At 31.4% G+C, this 20546-nt stretch overlaps 1 pseudogene; it reads left to right on the forward strand.

The window, feature by feature from the left end:
- Window positions 1-6796: 6796 nt before the first annotated feature.
- LOC111295662 (aminoaldehyde dehydrogenase 1, peroxisomal pseudogene) lies at window positions 6797-7610 on the forward strand (annotated as a pseudogene).
- Window positions 7611-20546: the final 12936 nt, after the last annotated feature.

Below are 20546 nucleotides of genomic sequence, written 5' to 3' on the forward strand. Positions count from 1 at the left end.
GTCCATGCTCATGACGAAAAGCTACTAATATATGTTTTTCAAGATAGTCTTACTGATTTTGCTATTGGATGGTATATCCAGTTAGACAAAACTCATATTCGTTCTTGAAGTGACATGGCCCATGATTTTATCAGTCAATATCGACATATCATGGATTTGGCCCCTGATCGTTTGTCTTTACAAAACCTGAAGAAAAAGGCCAATGAGACTTTTAAAGAGTATGCCCAAAAGTGGAGGGATATTGCTTCTCAAGTACAGCCTCTTCTGACTGAAAAAAAAAATTACAATGTTGTTTGTTAGCACTTTGAAATCTCTTTATTATGAAAAAATGATAGGGAACGTAACAAAAAATTTTGCCAACATTGTGATCTCTAAAGAAATTATTGAAAGTACCATCAAGAATGGTAAGTTGAAAGAAGGTGAAACCAATAAGGCATCAAAAAAGAAAGAAACTGAAGTTCAAGCTATGAGTTTTGATAGGCAACAATTCAGGGGTTATCAACCCTATCCACCTCAAGGTTACTCTCCATACTATCTTGTTGTGAATAATGTCTTATCCTACCCATACCAGCTAGCTCCACAACCACCTTATTCATCCACATACCGATCAATTTTTAGCCCTCAAGATCTTACATATAGCCTTAACATTCAAGCTCCTGCAAGAGCCCAAATTCGCCCTACTAACCCAGCAAGTGGTTCACGAGAGCAACGGATTACTCGAAAAAAACTTGTATTTGATTCAATCCTCATGACTTATATGGAGTTATATCGAAAACTCTATAATAACTAGTTCATTACCCCCAGTCATGTGGAGCCACTTAAGCCACCCTATCCTAAGTGGTATGATCCTACAGCCTACTACGATTACCACTATGGAATTATTGACCATTCTACTAAAAATTACATTGCTTTAAAGCATAAGATGCAACGATTGATCAATGATGGAATGGTAAGTTTTGATCAAGGAAAAGCAACAACACCTAATGTTAGTAGCAATCTACTACCAAATCACAATGTTAATGCTCTGAGTGAAAATCAAGAACACATTGGTCAAAAAGGGTTCGAAGAGTCACAATGAATTGAGGGACAAGATGTCAATAGAGATTCTTCACCTGATCGCATAAGGAGATAATTTTGAAGAATGGAGATAAGGCTGGTTGAAAGTTTTTTTATCATTTTAGGATTTCTTTTAGAGTAATGTTAGGTTTCTTTTAGGCAGTAGGATTTCGTTTGTTATCATTTCAATAAAAGGCAATTTAATGCATTTCATTACATTTTTCACTCAACCATTGTTCCATGCTTTGTCACCTTTCATAAATTTACATTCCTATTCTTAAATTTCAGATGATGAATATTTAGACAATAATAACAATAATTCTAGGATTTAATTTTGAAAACTCATCCATATTAATATGAGAAGATGATTTGAGCAAAAAAGTAAGCTGTTATCAGAGGTGGAATAGATATGTCTTGAAAATGTGTAATCTTTTATATAGATTCATGAGATTTGTTCAATAGATAATGTTCAAGAAAGGCATTTGCAATTGAGATGAAAAATGGTCATCTTTCTTTTATCATTCGAAAAACCATGTATTGTTACCCTTTTAAGCATATTATGATTTTTTTTTTTTGAAAAACCCTAACCAATGATCACCATCTACACTGGGGGTAATTTTTTAAAAAATATATCACAAAAGGTCTCTGTAGACACTCTTTTTAGTCTGAGATTTTTTTTCAATTGAGACTAATCCAAGCTTGGTTGTAGGGATTTTTTATTTCATATTTATCATTTTTAATTTTATTTTATGATTTATGTTCTTTTTCTTTTTTTTTATTATCTAATTAATTAAGAAAAAAAGGGAAAAAAGCTCAAAGATTGATATTAGGCTTGGTGATTGTGATGATTGTTATCTAGATGCTAATCTTTAGTATTGGATGACTAATTGGAATTGAATTGAAACTCTATCAACATGGATCTATATATCAATAATGAATATACAAGAAAAAAAGGGAGAAAAAAATTGGAATGCATTGTTACGATTGCATCGAGAAGTAAGCCCAAAGTTTGTAGCTTGTGTAGATGATTTATCCTCTCCCTATCCTGATTCTACCCTTGGTTTTGAAGCCGTCTGCCAACTTGTCTCATCAGCTCTTACTTATTGACCAGTATATGGTTGGACTCCTACCTCTTCCACTTAATTTTTGCCAGTGTTCAAACTACTTCATCACTGGCCTTGGGTTTAAAAAAGACCTGCAGTTTACTTCATCCTTTGATTATCTTGTTGACGAGGATACTGAATACATTTCTACATCTAATTTATTACTGGAATGTAACCATGAATAGTGTTTAGTTGATCTGTTGGTTTTTTTTCTTGTTTTGCTAATCACTCTTTTGTAAAAATTACAAGAAGTTAAAGAGCAGCAACATGAAAAAAGATCCAGAGATCAGAAACTGACAAAAAAATAAATTTGAAGAAGAGATATAAAGAAAAGCATACGGCAACAAGAAAAGAGAGATTACAGAAAGGCATGGGAATCATCAAGTGAAAGTGCAATGACCCAATCTGAAACAGAGGCTCAAGTAGAAACACTTAGATTTCTTTTTGATGTCTTCTGTCGAGGTACAAAGAAAGATCCTACAGATTGCCCAAAAGTCGAAGTCCTTCATGATATATTGCTTGAATACACAAATGATTTTAGGAATTCTAGCTAAAAGCATGTAGGTAATTTTGGTTGTCCAGAGAAGAGACGAATCCTGAATACTTTTGTAGATATATCCCTCTTAGTCAAATAAAAACTTCTTTTACAACTGAAAGTTGTCTTATCTTGAGTTGTTCTTTCCCTTCTATGACCATAAGTGATGACATTGAAAAAGTGGCTTTCAGTTCTCTCATTATGTGCAAATTTAGATCAATGGAGGCTACAGCAAAGGTATGCATTCTTGAAATAACATTCAAGAAGTTTAGCTTCAGAGGCATTGATTTGGATGCTCTCCTTGATATGTCCACTGATGAGCTGGTCAAGTTGTTCCCTGCTCATGTCCGCAGAAGGTTCTAGAGGGGTCTCAAGCGAAAGCCCATGGCTTTGATTAAGAAACTCCGCAAGGTGAAAAGGGAGGCCCCCATCTGGCGAAAAGCCAGAACCTTTTTTTTTGTAGTTTTTTTTTTTATTATTTATGTGCTTGTTTTTTTTTTTTAGACTATTTTTTGCATGAATAAATAAAAAAGAATAAAAAATATAAAATAAAATTTTCAAGAATAATATTTTTGAGAAAAAGTTGAAAGTATCAATTTTCTTTGAAAATATTTTTTTAAAAAAATATTTTTGAGGAAAAGTTGAAAATATCAATTTTCTTTGAAAATAAACTTTCTAAAAAAAATATTTTTGAGGAAAAGTTGAAAGTATCAATTTTTCTTGAAAATAAGCTTTTTAAAAAAAATATTTTTAGGAAAAAGTTGAAAGTATCAATTTTCCTTAAAAATAAATTTAAAAAAAATATATTTTTGGGAAAAAGTTGAAAGTATCAATTTTCTTTGAAAATAAACTTTCTAAAAAATATTTTTGAGAAAAAGTTGAAAGTATCAATTTTCTTTAAAAAATTTTTTTTTAAAAAAATTTTTTTGGGGAAAAGTTGAAAGTATCAATTTTCCTTAAAAATAAGTTTTCAAAATGAATTTTTGAGAAAAAGTTGAAAGTGTCAATTTTCTTTGAAAATAAGTTTTCAAAAAAATAGATTTTTGAAAAAAAGTTGAAAGTATCAATTTTCCTCGAAATTAAAGTTTCTAAAAAATATTTTGGAGAAAAGTTTGAAAGTATCAATTTTTCCTGTACAAAAGCAACCATTTTTTTCTTTTATTTTTCTTGAATTTTTTTTAATGTTAAATAATCCGACGATGGAGCCTCTACAAGTGAAACAGTAGTTTTCTTACATGCTCTTGAGGTGAGGGAAAATTTTCAATTTTTTGCTAAAAGTATTAGAGTCAATTGAGAATAATTCTCAATAATTAATTACTTGATAAATTTTTAAGGCTTATTAGATAACACAAAAATTAAGCTGATACCATCTTTTGATGGGCGTTGTGAGGGTGCTATAACCTTCCTCACACGTAACCGAACTCCCGAACCCTATTTTGGTTAGTAGACCCGAACCTATCCTTTTATGGACCCTTAAACTTAGGTGTTCCTTGAAGGGATAAATTTTTTAGGTGACCAATCGCACCTAGATAAAAAAGATTGATGGCGACTCTTTAGGTCAATGTCTAGCGATAGATCCCCGAATCTAGACGTTATAACAGCTTGGCGACTCCACTGGGACACTCTGAGAGTTAGGCTAGCAAATAAATTTGTGTTATCCAAAAGCCTAATAAAATTGAACCTTTTTGTATATATTTTATTTATTCATTCATGTTTATTTACTTTATTAATTATGTCATTCATATGTATATGCATAACATGAGCTTTATACCCGAGCTCCGTCCCTTTAGAAGGGAGTAAAGTACCTATTGCTTTCATGAGGTTTAATGCATCCGCAGTGGCTAGCGAAATACTCCCATTCAAATTGAACTTTTTTCGCTTGTAGCCTGTAATAGGTACGGATTAAGGTGTTTTACTAGTCTGTGATAGACAATGATATAAGGAGCAATTTGGAAACCTTTAGACTTTAACCTTGAACCACATATAATGAACCTTAGAAGTGCCTAAACCTAAGATAGAGCTCTTTCTACCCAATGATAGATATACCCTGAAACTAGGACACAAAAATGGTGTTTATCTAATCATTTTGATTGTCTGACTTTGTGCATCATTTTCATTATCATAGTAACATTATGCCTCGGCATTACTTTCATTTCATCTATGAAACTAACTATGTTGTTTGTCTGATTTTATGCATCTGTATTATTTTCATGATCATGTTTTAACACAATCATTTGCATCTATTTCATATTAGATTTCATCTATAAAAATGTATATTTCATTCATGCATCAACGTATCATACATAAAGCATAGCATAGCATTTCTAATCATAATTGTGGAGCTAAAGGTTCAAAGATAGCTCCACCAAACAACCCTACTCACCAATACAATACAAGAGCTCAAGCTAGACTAATGGAACAAGAAAATTTCAATCATCTCGAGAGAATAGAGAAAGCTCAGGAGAAGTTAGAATGAGAGTTAAATAAGATTTTAAAGGCTTTGAATAAGTTAAACAAGGGGAAGGCAATAAAGGAGAATGCTAGCCAATAAGAGAAGGATGACTCACTGTACCTTCTTGGTTTCGAGCCACATCAAGTCCAATCTGCACAAAGTCTACCACCACAGCGATTTACTTATCCTGTAGGGTACACATATCCCAGAATACCATCAGCTTCAAATCAAGGACAATACCAAAATTATATAAATCATGTATTTACTGAAAAGGTAGTAGAACCAATATCAATCCCTAATTTAGATGATCTAGAAAAAAAAGAAAAATTAAGGCCTAAAGAAAAGGGGACTTTAAAAGCCTTAAAAGCTTAACAGAAGATAAACATGTTAAAGAAAAGGCTACGACCAGTGGAGGGAGTTAGTTTTTATAGCTCAGTTGATGCTATTGGGCCTTGTTTAGTTTCTGATGTGGTTATTCTTTCAAAATTTAAAGTGCTGAAGTTTGAAAAATACGATGGTACAAAGTGTCCAAAAATTCACATTACTATGTACTGTCAAAAAATTGTTGCCCATGCCAATAATGAAAAGCTCTTGATGCATGCATTCCATGATAGCCTCACTGGCTCTGCTGCTAGGTGGTATGTCCAGCTGGACAGGAATCGTATTTATTCTTAGAGTGATATGGCTCATACTTTCATTAGTCAATACCAGCATATAATAGACTTGGCCCTTGATCATCTTTCTTTACAGAATATAAAGAAGAAAGAAACTGAATCCTTTAAAGAATATGCCTAATGATGAAGGGATATTGCTTCTCAAGTGCAACCTTTTTTTACTAAAAAGAAGACCACCGTATTGTTTGTCAGTACTTTGAAATCCTCCTATTATGAAAAGATGATAAGAAATGCCATAAAAAATTTCACTGACATAGTGATCTCAGACGAAATCATTGAAAATGCTATTAAAAATGATAAGCTGAAAGAAAGAGAAACCAAGAAAACACCCAAGAAGAAAGAGATTGAAGCTCAAGCTGTAAGTTTTGATAGATAATTCAGGGGATATCAACCCTATACACCCTCAGATTACTCTCTATACTATCCTACTGTGAACTATTCTTCATCTTATCCATACCAACCAACCCCACAATCACCTAATTCATCCATATACTAGTCCATTTTTATCACCCAAGCTTCCATACAAAGCCTTAATAGTCAAACTCTTGCAATACCCTAAATTCATCCTATTAGCCTAAAAAATGGTTCACGAGAGCAATGGACTATTCAAGAAAAACTTATATCTGATCCAATCCTCATGAATTATATGAAGTTATATTGAGAGCTCTATAATAGCCACATGATTACTTCCAAGCCGTATGACTCGCTCAAACCATCTTATCCTAAGTGGTATGATCCTACAGCTCACTGTGACTACCACTATAGAATTACTGGCCATTGCACTAAAAATTACACTACTCTAAAGCATGAGGTGCAACGATTAATCAAGGATAGAATGGTAAGTTTTGATCAAGAAAAAGCAACAGGAGAACATGAGTACAGAAATTAGGGAAAGATCATAGAAAAAAAGAAAAAAGCTTCTTAGATACTGGTTTGAGGATGAGAGTGAAACAAAAAAAAGGCAAACTGATTCAATATGGTGATCCAAATTTTGAGTTGAATGTTACTCATCAACAGCGAGTGGAGAGAGCCTGTTCTCAAGAAGTGAATTTTAATTATCTATTCTGTAATTAAACAGAACATCGATCATATTCTAGCAACTACAATTGAAGATGTGGAGCTTACGGTGGCTGCTGCTCAGAGACCTCTTTTTAGAAACAAAGGCAAAAATTGGGCTTCGACTTCTGGCACTATTCATGCCAAGTATTTACGGGCCATCGTTTTTAAGATAACAGAGAAAAAATCTAAATTAGCAAAGCTTGAGCAATTGATTATGAGAAACCAATTGATGAAGTAACTTGGGACATTGATGATGTTACTGGATGTTTTAAGTACTATACGTACCTTGCTGAAGGTTTAGATGTGAAGCAAAAGGTTGCTATCTCTCTTCCTATTGAGAAATTTAAGAGTTATGTGCTTAATGAACCACTTGGGGTCGAATTGATTACTTTATAGAATTATCCACTGCTGATGGTCGCCTGAAAAGTAGCTCTTGCTTTGGCTACAAATTGTGCTACAATACTGAAGCCTTTCTAGTTGGTATCTATCACCTGTTTAGAGCTGGCTGACATGTGTAGGAAGGTTAGTTTTTTTCCAAGTGTCTTGAACATTCTGATTGGATCGGGCCTGAAAGTTATGATTTCTTTGGTATCTCATCCCAATGTTGACAAGATTACCTTTACCAAAAGCACTACAACAGGAGCATGATAATGGAAACAGCCACTCAAATGGTCAAGCCTGTATCTTTAGAACTCGACAGAAAAAGCCCAATCATTTTGTTTGAGGATTAAGAATATGAAACGTCGTAATGAATCAATGAGGCGAGATAAAAATCTTTCATTTGATTGTAGAGGGGCATGATTTTAAAGAGGATGTTAAAACTGGTTGAATGCTACTTGTCATTCTAAGAGTTCTTTTAAAGTAATGTTAGGATTTCTTTTTTGCAATATGATTTCACTTGTTATCATCTTAATAAAGGCAAGTTAATGCATTTCATTACATTTTCTCTTTCACTCAACCATTATTCCATGCCCTATTACCTTTCATAACTTTACATTCCCATTCTCAAATTTCAGATGATGAATATTTAGACAATGATAACAATAATTCTGAGATTTAATTTTGATAACTCATCTACATTAATATGAGAAGATCATTTGAGCAAAAAAATAAGCCGTTACCAGAGGTGAAATAGATATATTTTAAAGATGTGCAATCTTTTATACAGGTTCATGAGCTTTGTTCAATAGATGATGTTCAATAAAAGTATTCACAATTGAGATGAAAAATGGCTATCTTTTTTTTACCATTCAAAAAACCATTTATTACTATCCCTTTGAGCCTATTATGATTTCTTTTTGTGAAGAACCCCAACCAAGGATCACCTTTTACACTTGGGGGTAATTTTTGAAAAAAAATATCATAAAAGGTCTCAAAGATGGAAAAAGAAAGAAAAATAAAAGAAAAAATAAATGCCACACATGATTTGAGGTAAAATAATGAGAATTCTTTATGTGAGGAAAGAAAAAAGTAGTGAAATGATGTTGAGGCAAAATGCCAAGTTGCATCAAATGATCCTTTGGTCTTGAACCTTTTTAATACATGTTTTGAGCCTATTATATCCATTTCTTTTATGACCCCTCACCTTAACCAACATTACAACCTTGAAAAGTCCATTTAGACCAAGTGTGAATGCTCAACTTGAATGATCATATGTTGAGCGAAAGCATGCTCATGATGAAATAATGAAATCATGCTACATTTCTTTAAAGTTTGATGTGTGGAAAGATATCAACAATGGATGAAAAATGATGAAAAAATGAAAAATGAAAAAATGGAGAAAAAAATGAGAATGAAAAAAAAAATTCAAATTGAAAACCTGAAAAGGTGATTTGGGTAGAAAAAGATCTAGGTCAAATGGTTCACATGGATGGAAGATCAAAGATATCTGAAGATTCCTTAAAAACTAGGGTAAAATTTGTAAAGCTCAAAATGACTTCAACAACAAATGGAATGAGTTTTTGAAAAAGAATCCTAAATTAATGTTAAAAATTATCTGAATCTTCATCATTTGAACATACCATTCATCCCAATGACATGTATCCAATTTATTTCCTTCCCCATTTGTTTTGTACCAAAATAGATCTTCATTGATTATTTCACCATAATTCACCTTGTGTTCTCTTATTGTTACACCCCTAGAATGAATTGAGAAAATGCTTGATTGCATTTTATTTGTCAAAAATTGAAATGATAATGAATGAATGAATATGTGCTTAAAAGAGTCTTGCATTCATTTGAAAAAAAATCTAAGATGATGGTGGTAACAAAATAAAGAAATGGCAGAAACCTAAAAGAGATTATTTGAAAGGACATATGATGTGACCAAATGAAGAATATGATGATGGATTGGACAATAAAATGAAGATGGGGTAAATCTTGAAAAGTGGTATAATCAAGTGATGAATATGAGGATGTATTGGTTGATATAACCTATGAGTTATGGTTAAGTGATGAAAATGATATGGAGCAATAGATGAAATTGGTACAAAAAGCTTATGAATGATGACCAAGTAATGAGTACAAGGATGAATTGGTCGACATGACTTGCAAGTTGTGATTGAATGATGAAAATAATCAGTGGACAAAGTTTGTTTTAGAATGGTTAATACTGAGACATCTATGAGTAATGACCCAGTGATGGTGGATAAAACTTGTTCTGAAATTTGTTAGTGTTGAGAAGTCCATGAATAATGGTCAAATAATGATCGATTGATGAAACTTGTTCCAAAGTATTGAGAAACTGAACAAGGAAGACATGCGAAATGGTAAAGTTTTGATAGCCATATTACCATAATTATTTAAAATTTTATGACATAGACGTCTACATTACATGCATCATGGTGGCATCATTGCTTGAATAGTACAAGCACATAATTTGATGAATTAAACTTTGTTTGGACATGCATGGCACATGAGAATATAGGTTACCTCATTTGCATCATTAAGAAGGCATTTGCTTATTTGGTCATAACATTCATTCATGCAAATTTTTTAGTCACTTGAAAAAAATTATGAATATTTTGATGAGAATTTTTGAGAACTCAAATGAGAATCTTTGACTTTCAAAATGAGAATCATTGAGGAGTGAAACCCTAAAGTTCATCGAATGTGAATCTTCGAACTAGAATGAAAAGTTTTGAACTTTGGATGTGAATCTCCAAAATACAAAGCTTTAACTTTTTGGATATGAATCTCTAAATTTTTTAAAATGAGAACCTTTGAACTTAGATGTGAAACTCTAAGTTTTATTACTGAGCTTTTAAACTCAAATGAGAAGCTTTGAATTTTTAGATGTGAATCCTAAGCTTGCCAAATGCAAACCTTTAAAAAGCCTCGAACTTTTGGATGTGAGCCTCCAAAATTCAAATGAGGATCTTTGATGTGAGTCTTGCAGGTTGTAAATACAAATCTTGAGATCTTACAAATTTGAACGAAACTGAAATTTTGATAATCAAATTTCAGTAAATTCTTACGAAGTTGAAAGGTTCTTACGAATCTGAACCTCTAAATGTTGAACTCAAATTGTGAATTCTTGAGTTCCCATTACAAAATTCCTTCAGTCACATCTATAACTCCTTTGAACATGATTGTTAAGGAGTAATTTATTTTCCAAAGTCGTGGTTGCCGCTATTTAAAGGAGCAATTTACTTTTCAAAGTTGAGGTGCCTCTGTTTAGAGGAGCAATTTACTTTTCAAAGTTGTGGTGCCTTTGTTTAGAGGAGCATTTATTTTTTACTTTTCAAAGTTGTGGTGCCTTTGTTTAGAGGAGCATTTATTTTTGAAGTCATGGTGCTTCTACTTATAAAATTTATTTATTTTTCAAAGTCGTTGAGCCTCTGATTAGAGAAGCCATTTATTTTTCAAAGTCATTGATCCTCTGATTAGAAGAGCCATTTGTTTCTCAAAGTCGTTAAGCCTCTGCTTAGAGGAGCTTTGATTAAAATTTAAAAAATAATAATAAAACAAAAAAAAGAAGAAAAAAAAATAAAAAAGTGTCAAGTTTAGTCTTGAATGGGTGTCTACATCTTTGCATAATTCTTACTTCGCAAAGAATGTGTAAAGAAGGGCAGCTGTAGATACCCCTTTTTTATCCAAGATTCTTTGTCAATTTAAACTAATTCAAGCTCGATTGTAGAGATTTTTTATTTCATATTTATTACTTTTATTTTTATTTTATGATTTATGTTCTTTTTCTTTTTCTTGATTATCTGATTAATTAAAAAAAAAAGAAAAAAAGCTCAAAGATTGATATTAGGCTTGATGATTGTGATGATTGTTATTTAGATACTAATCTTTAGTATTGGATGACTAATTGAAATTGAATTAAAACTTTATCAACATGAATATATATATCAACAATGAATATACAAGAAAAAGAAGGAGAAAAAAACTGGAATGCATTATTACGATTGCATCGAGAAGTAAGCCCAAAGCTTCCAGCTTGTGTAGCTGATTTATCCTCTCCCTATCCTAATTTTGCCCTTAGTTTTAAAGCCATCTGCCAACTTGTCACATCAACTCTTGCTTATTGGTCAGTATATGGTTAGACTCCTGGCCTCTTCCACTTAATTCTTGCCAGTGTTCAAACTACTTCATCACTGGCCTTAGGTCCAAAGGAGACCTGCAGTTTACTTCGTCCTTTGATTATCTTGTTGATGAGGATATTGAATACAATTCTATATCTGATTTATTGCTGAAACGTAATCGTGAACAGTGTTTGATTGATTTTTTGGTTCCTTCTCTTGTATTACTAATCATTCTTTTACAAAAATTACAGGAAGCTAAGGAACAGCAACAGGAAGAAAGATCCAGATATCAGAAACTGATAAAAAATAGATTTGAGGGAGAGATATAAAGAAAAGCATACGATAAAAAGAAAAGAGAGATTACAGAAAGACACGGGAATCATAGAGTGAAACTGTAATGACCCAATCTGGAACAGAGGCTGAAATAGAAACACTTAGATTTCTTTTTGATGTCTTCCGTCGAGGTACAAAGAAAAATCATGCAGATCACCCAAAAGTCGAAGTCTTTCATGATATGTTGCTTGAATACACAAATGATTTCAGGAATTCTAGCTAAGAGCATGTAGGTAATTTTGGTTGTCCAGAGAAGAGACGGATCTGAATACTTTTACAGATATATCCCCTTTAGTCAAATAAAAACTTCTTTAACTGAAAGTTATCCTGTCTTGAGTTGTTCTTTCCCTTCTATGACCATAAGTGATGACATTGAAAGAGTGGCTTCCAGTTCTCTCATTCGGTGCAAATTTGGATCAATGAAGGTTGCAGCAAAGGTGCGCACTCTTGAAATAACATTCAAGAAATTTAGCTTCAGAGGAATTGATTTGGATGCTCACCTTGATATGTCCAGCGATGAGCTAGTCAAGTTGTTCCCTGCTCATGTCCGCAGAAGGTTCCAGAGGGGTCTCAAGCGAAAGCCCATGGCTTTGATTAAGAAACTCCGCAAGGTGAAAAGAGAGGCCCCCATCTGGCGAAAAGCAAAAACCTTTTTTCTTTAGTTTTTTTTATTTTTTTTATTATTTATGTGCTTGTTTATTTTTTTTAAAATATTTTTTGCATGAATAAATAAAAAAGAACAAAAAATATAAAATAAATTTTTCAAGAATAATATTTTTGAGAAAAAATTGAAAGTATCAATTTTTTTTGAAAATATTTTTTAAAAAAAATATTTTTGAGGAAAAGTTGAAAATATCAATTTTCTTTGAAAATAAACTTTCTAAAAAAATATTTTTGAGAAAAAGTTGAAAGTATCAATTTTCCTTGAAAATAAGCTTTCTAAAAAAAATATTTTTAAGGAAAAGTTGAAAGTATCAATTTTCCTTAAAAATAAATTTCCAAAAAAAATATTTTTGGAGAAAAGTTGAAAATATCAATTTTCTTTGAAAATAAGTTTTCAAAAAATGGATTTTTGAGGAAAAGTTGAAAGTATCAATTTTCCTCAAAATTAAAGTTTCTAAAAAATATTTTGGGAAAGAGTTTGAAAGTATCAATTTTTTCTGTACAAAAGCAACCATTTTTTTCTTTTATTTTTCTTGAATTATTTTTAAGGTTAAATAATCTGACGATGGAGCCTCTGCAAGTGAAACAGTAGTTTTCTTGTATGCTCTTGAGATAAGAGAATTTTTTTAATTTTTTACTAAAAGTATTAGAGTCAATTGAGAATAATTTTCAATAATTAATTACTTGGTAAATTTTTAAAGCTTATTGGATAACACAAAAATTAAGCTAGTACCATCTTTTGATGGGCGTTGTGAAGGTGCTATAACCTTCCTCACACGTAACTGAACTCCCGAACCTTGTTCTGGTTAGTAGATCCGAACCTATTCTTTTAGGGACCCTTAAACTTAGGTGTTCCCTGAAGGGATAGATTCCTTAGGTGGCCAATCGCACCTAGATAAAAGAGATTGGTGGTGACTCCTTAGGTCAATATCTAGTGATAGATCTCCGGATCTAGACGTTGTGACAATCTCAAAGATGGAAAGAGAAAGAAAAGTAAAAGACAAAGTAAATGCCACACATGATTTGGGGTAAAATAATGAGAATCCTTTGTGTGAGGAAAAAAAAGTAGTGAAATGATGTGGGGGCAAAATGCCAAGTTCATCAAATGATCCTTCAGTCTTGAACCTTTTTAATACATGTTTTGAGCCTATTATATCCATTTCTTTTATGACCCCTCACCTTGACCTACATTACAATCTTGAAAAGTCCATTTGGATCAAGTGTGAATGCTCAACTTGAATGATCATATGTTGAACGAAGGCATGCTCATGATGAAATAATGGAATCATGCTACATTGCTCTAAAGTTTGATGTGTGGAAAGATATCAACAATGAATGAAAAATGAGAAAAAAGAAAAAAAAATGATGAAAAAATAGAGAAAAAAAGAAAGAAAGAAAAAAAATGAGATAACGAAAAAAAATATTCAAATTGAAAACCTACAAAGGTGATTTGGGTAAAAAAAGATCTAGGTCAAATGGTTCACATAAATGGAAGATCAAAGACATCTGAAGATCCCTCAAAAACTGAGGCAAAGTTCACCAAGCTCAAAATGACTTTAACAATAAATGGAATGAGTTTTTGAAAAAGAATCATAGATTAATGTTGAGAATTGTCTGAATATTCATCATTTGGACATACCATTCATCCCAATGACATTTATCCAATTTATTTCCTTTCCCATTTGTTTTGTACCAAAATAGATCTTCATTGATTATCTTTACCATAATTTACCTTGTGTTCTCTTATTGTTACATCCTTAGAATAAATCAAGAAAATGTATGAGTGCATTATAATTGTCAAGAATTGAAATGATGATGAATGAATGACAATGTGCATAAAAAAATCTTGCATTTTTTTAAAGAGAAATCTAAGATGAAGGTGGTAACAAAATGAAAAAATGGTTAAAACCTAAAAGAGATGATTTGAAAAGACATATGTGTGACCAAATGGAGAATATGATGATGGATTGGACAATAAAATGAAGATGGGGTAAATCTTGAAAAGTGGTATAATCAAGTGATGAATATGGGGATGTATTGGTTGATATAACCTATGAGTTATGGTTAAATGATGAAAATGATATGGAGCAATAGACGAAACTGGTGTTGAGAAGCTTATGAATGATAACCAAGTGACAGAACATGAAATTTATTTTGAAATGGTTAGTGCAGATAAGCCTGGCATGTAGAGTAATAGATAAAATTTATTGGCGCTAAAAAATCTCTGGATGGTGATCAAGTAATGGAAACAATGATGATTAGTTGATGAAGCTTGTTCTAAAATGTTGAGAAGCTAAATAAAGGGAGAATGTGAGATGGTAGGGTCTTGAGGACCATATTCCATAATTATTTAAGATTTTATGACATTATTGACATTCGCATTACATGCAACATGTTGGCATCATTGCTTAAATAGTACATTCACATAATTAGATGTTTGGACATACATGGCACTATGAAAATCTAGGTTGTTACATTTGCATCATTAAGAAGGCATTTGCATTTTTTGTCATAACATTCATTCATGCAAATTTTTTAGTCACTTGAAAAGTAAATTATGAATATTTTGATGAGAATTTTTTAGAACTCAAATGAGAATCTTTGAGTTTCAAAATGAGAATCTTTGAGGAGTGAAACCCTAAAGTTCATCGAATGTGAATCTTCGAACAAATGAAAATTTTTAAACTTTTGGATGTGAATCTTTAAAAACTTTTTGGATATAAATTTCTAATGTTTTAAATGAGAACCTCTGAACTTATATATGAAACTCTAAGTTTTATTAGATGTGAGCCTTTGAACTCAAATGAAAAGCTTTGAATTTTTGGATGTGAATCTCCAAAATTTAAATGAAAAGCTTTAGATTTTTGGATATGAATTCCAAGTTTGCCAAATGTGAACCTTTGAAAAGCCTTGAACTTTTGGATATGAATCTCCAAAATTCAAATAAGGATCTTTAAATGTTGGATGCGAGTCTTGTAAGTTACAAATGTAAATCTCGAGATATTACAAATTTGAATGAAACTGAAATTTTAAAAATTAAATTTCAATAAATTCTTACGAAGTTGAAAGATTCTTGCGAATCTGAACTTTTGAATGTTGAACTCAAATTGTGAATCCTTGAGTTCTCATTACAAAATTCCTTCAGTCACGATCTATAACTCCTTTGAACATGATTGTTAAGGAGCAATTTACTTTTAAAAGTTGTTGTGCCTCTATTTATAAGAGCAATTTACTTTCAAAAGTTGAGGTGCCTCTGTTTGAAGAGCAATTTACTTTTAAAGTTGTTAAGCCTCTGTTTAGAGGAGCAATTTATTTTGTCAAAGTTGTTGAGCCTCTGATTAGAGGAGCCTTTTATTTTTCAAAAGTCGTTGAACCTCTGATTAGAGGAGCCATTTATTTTTCAAAGTTGTAGAGCCTCTGATTAGAGGAGCTTTGTTTAAAGTCATAGAGCCTCTAATTAGAGGAGCCGTTTATTTTTCAAAGTCGTAGAGCCTCTGATTAGAGGAGCCGTTTATTTTCCAAAGTCATTGAGCCTCTGTTTAGAGGAGCCGTTTATTTTCAAAGTCGTTGAGCCTATGATTAAAGGAGCTTTAATCATTTTTAAAGTCGTTGAGCCTCTGATTAGAGGAGCTTTGTTTATGTTTTTCAAAGTCGTTGAGCCTCTGCTTAGAGGAGTTTTGATCAAATTTTTAACACAAAAAAAAAGAAAAAAGAGGTCGAGTGGAGTCTTGAATGGGTGTCTACGTCTTTGCGTAATTTTTGTTTCATAGAAAATGTGCAAAGATGGGCAGCTGTAGACACCCAATTTGGGATCAATTAGGCTTGGTCCAAATAGGTAGGCCCGTTTTATTTTTTATTCTGGTATTTTTATTTTTTGTATCTTATTTATTTATTATTTATTTATTGTTACTATTTATTAATATATACATATTTAGTATTTATACATACTTTATTATAATTTATCAATTATTATTATTATTTATCTATTAATTAATATATTATCCTTATTTTTTTTTTTATTGTTTATTTTATTTTTTTCTTTTCTTCTATCCTTTACCCGATTGGAGTTGGATTAGGATAGAAACTTGAGTTTTACCGTGAATTTGAGATTCAATCAGAATTCAGATTGGATTCAAAGATTGAATCTCAATCCAAAAAATAATAAGAATTGATCAGAAACTCTTCTGATCAATCCCTATAAATATTGGCTAGAACACAGAAAAAGGTAGATACTAGCTGAGAGAGAGTGAACAGAGAAGAAACAGAAGTTAAAAAGGGGTTTTGGTGCGTTAGAACAGCTCTAGAAATTTCTGGGAATTTTTTTGGATTTTTGGTAATTTTTTTTCTGAAAAATTTTCAGATTTCGGTTGAATTTTTCAGCGAGCTTTGTATTTTTCGATGACTTTTTCGATTAAGTTTGAATTTTTTGGCTAGCTTCCTAGTTGCCAGCGATTATTTCTAGAAATCAATCAGTTTTTCGATGAACTTCCGGTGAAAAACTCAAATTTCGATAAAATTTTTTAGAATCTGACGAGATTCAACCGGAGTTCTTCGTGGTTTAGAGAGAAGGGAGAGGAAAGAAAAAGAAGAGAGAGAGAGGGAAGGCTCGATCTGCTGAAAAATAGACGAATTAGCCTTTTATACCCAGTGAAAATAACGTCGTTTTGGTGTTACTATGCCCAGAGGATCCGCACGTTTTGAAATCGGACGATCCGACCCGAGCGTCGACCCGCTTTCGACCCGCGTTCAACCCAAGTGCGAGCTGTTTTCGAAGCCGAGTCGAGCTACGTCTTCGAGCCGTCTTTTCTTCTTCAAGCCGCGCCGAACCGAGCCACCAAGCAAAGCCATCCCCAGGTTTTTTTTATTATTTTTCATTTTTTATTTATTTATTTATTTATTTATTTATTTATTTATTTATTTATTATTATTATTATTATTATTTATTGATTAGATTAGAATTGTTTAACACATTTTATTTTATTTTTCTTTATTTTTATTTTCATTTTTATTATTTTTTTTATTTTATTTCCTTTAAATAAAATTCAAAAAAATATTTTTAAATGAAAAGTTGAAAGTATCAATTTTTCTTGAAAATAAGTTTTCTAAAAAAAAATATTTTTAAGAAAAAGTTAAATATCAATTTTTCTTGAAAATAAGTTTTCTAAAAAAGACATATTTTTGAGAAAAAGTTGAAAGTATCAATTTTCGTAAAAAAAAAAAATCTTTAAGGAAAAGTTAAGTATCAATTTTTTTTGAAAATAAGTTTTTTAAAAAAGATATATTTTTGAAGAAAAGTTGAAAGCATCAATTTTCTTTGAAAATAAGTTTTCTAAAAAAAATATTTTTGAAAAAAAGTTGAAAGTATCAATTTTTCTTGAAAATAAGCTTTCTAAAAAATATTTTTGAGGAAAAGTTGAAAGTATCAATTTATCAATTTTTTTTGAAAATAAGCTTTCTAAAAAATATTTTTGGGAAAAGTTGAAAGTATCAATTTTTCTCAAAATTAAAGTTTCTAAAAAATATTTTGGAGAAAAGTTGAAATTATCAATTTTTCCTGCACAAAAGCAATCATTTTTTTTATTTTCTTGAATTTTCTTTAATATTAAATAATCCGACAATGGAGCCTCTGCAAGTGAGATAGTAGTTTTCTTGCATACTCTTGAGGTGAGAAGATTTTTTCAATTTTTTGCTAAAAATATTAGAGTCAATTGAGATTAATTTCCAATAGTTAATTACTTGGTAAATTTATGAGGCTTATTGGATAACACAAAATTAAGTTAGTACCATCTTTTGATGGGCGTTGTGAGGGTGCTATAACCTTCCTCACACATAACCGAACTCCCAAACCCTGTTCTGGTTAGTAGACCCGAACATATTCTTTTAGGGAGCCTTAAGCTTATGTGTTCCTTAAAAGGATAGATTCCTTAGGTGACCAATCGTAACTAAATAAAAAAGATTGGTGGTGACTCATTCAAGCCAATGTCTAGCGATGGATCTCCGGATCTAGACGTTATGACACTAAAAAGATTAAATGTATTTTTTTCTGATAGGTATTATAGCCTGGGAAGTTTATATTTTGGGGGGTTTAGATGTTCTGGTTTTGGATTTGGGTTCCTTAGTTATCTGTTTTGGTTGTTATCCTGAGTTTGAATTTGTGAAAGCCTCTCTTTATTGTATCTTTTTTATTTTCAATTAAATTCTACAACAACACACTAAGTCTTATATCCCATAATCTGAGGCCAGCTATATGAAAAAACTAAATAAAATAATCAGGTTAGGTTGTAATTTGAATCTTCTTACGCTACTTATTTCTATCAACAATCACCTTTTCGTCTAATTCTTTAATTATATCATTTTTAATTACTTGCATCATTATCTTTCCAAGTTTACCTTTGGATGTTTTGAACTCTCTTAGATCTAGAGATTCAATTCTTTTAATCGGTGCACTTCTAGACCTACGTTTTATATATCTAAACCATTACAAATAGTCCTTTCTCGTCTTCTCTTCGATTCGGATTACCCTTAATTTTTTTCAAATCTCTTCATTTTTTATTTTGTCTCTTCTAGTCTTATCATACATCTATCTAAGCATTTTTATCTCCGCTACATTCATCTTTTTGCTCATATTATTTCTTAATAACCCAATACTCAGTTTCATAAAGTAATGCAGGCCTTACAATTATTTTATAAAACTTCACTTTTAACTTTAAAGGCATAATGCAATCGCACAAAACACTTGGTGCACTTTGTCACCTCGGCCATTATGCTTAAATCATATGTTTGACATCTGCTTCTATTTCAGTATCACTCTAAATAATTGATCCTAAATATCGAAACTGACTACTCTTTGGTACTCCTTCACCATCTAACTTAATGACACTAGTACACACTTACTTGTAATTACTAAACTTGCATTTCATATATTTAGTTTTAGATCTATTCAATTTAAAAACTCAATACTCCAATGTACTCTTCCATAATTCTAATTTCATATTAAGAGCATCACAAGTTTCAGCAACTAAGACTATATCATCAGTAAATAACATAAACCATGACACCTTAACTTAGATATGTTTAGTGAGTTCATCCATAACTAATACAAAAAGGAAAGGACTTAATGCTAAGCCTTGGTAATAGAGAAGCTAGATGTCATGCCCCCAGCTGTCCTCACATTTGTTACTACTTCTTTATACATATTTTTAATTATGTTGATGTACTTTAAAATGACTCTTTTCTTTATTAAGGCCCACCAAAGCACCTCTGAAGAACTCTATTGTATGCTTCCTCTAAATCGATAAATGCCATACATAGATCATTCTTTCTCACCCCAAATCCCTCCAATAAAAGCCTTAAAAGGTGGATTGTCTCTGTTGTGGAGCATCTTGACATAAACCCAAATTAGTTTTCAAAAATAGTAACCTCACATCACAACTTACATTCAGTTATTCTCTCCCAAAGTTTTATAGTATGACTCATAAGTTTTATTCCCCAATAGTTCGAACAATTTTGTGCAACACCTTTATTCTTGTATAAAGGCACAAGAGTACTCTTTCTCTATTCTTTTGACATCTTTTGGGCATACCAAATTTTATTGAAAAGATCCATCAACCATCTTAACTCTATTTCACCTAAGCATTTCCAAATTTCAATCGAGATTATATCCAGTCCTATAGTTTTCTTTAATCTCATCATTCTCAAAGCTTTTTTAACTACATAACTTTTAATATTACGTTTAAACACACAATTTATATCCTGAGAAAGGATGTTCAACTCACCAATATCATTCTTAAAACTACTATTAAAAATATTATCTAGATAATCTCTCCATCTATTTTTAATCTTTTCATCCTTCACTAAAACTCTTCAGTATTTGCCTTTGATGCATATAACACCATTAAGATCTCTACTCTTCTTATCTCTCATCTTAGCAATTTTGAACAATTCTTTTTTTCTAACTCTTGTCTCTAGTTTTCTATATAACTCTTTATGGATCTTACTCTTTGACTCTTGAATAGCCTTTTTTGTTTACTTTTTAATTGTCTTATACTTTCAATAACTTTTCTTGTCCCTATTATTCCATTAAATCTTCTAATAAAATTCTAAAAAAAAATCAAAAAATATGTTCTTATTCAAAACTGCTAT

Source organism: Durio zibethinus, chromosome 14 (assembly GCF_047325235.1).
Source record: "Durio zibethinus cultivar Kanyao isolate XHJ-2024 chromosome 14, ASM4732523v1, whole genome shotgun sequence".
NCBI lineage: Eukaryota > Viridiplantae > Streptophyta > Magnoliopsida > Malvales > Malvaceae > Durio > Durio zibethinus.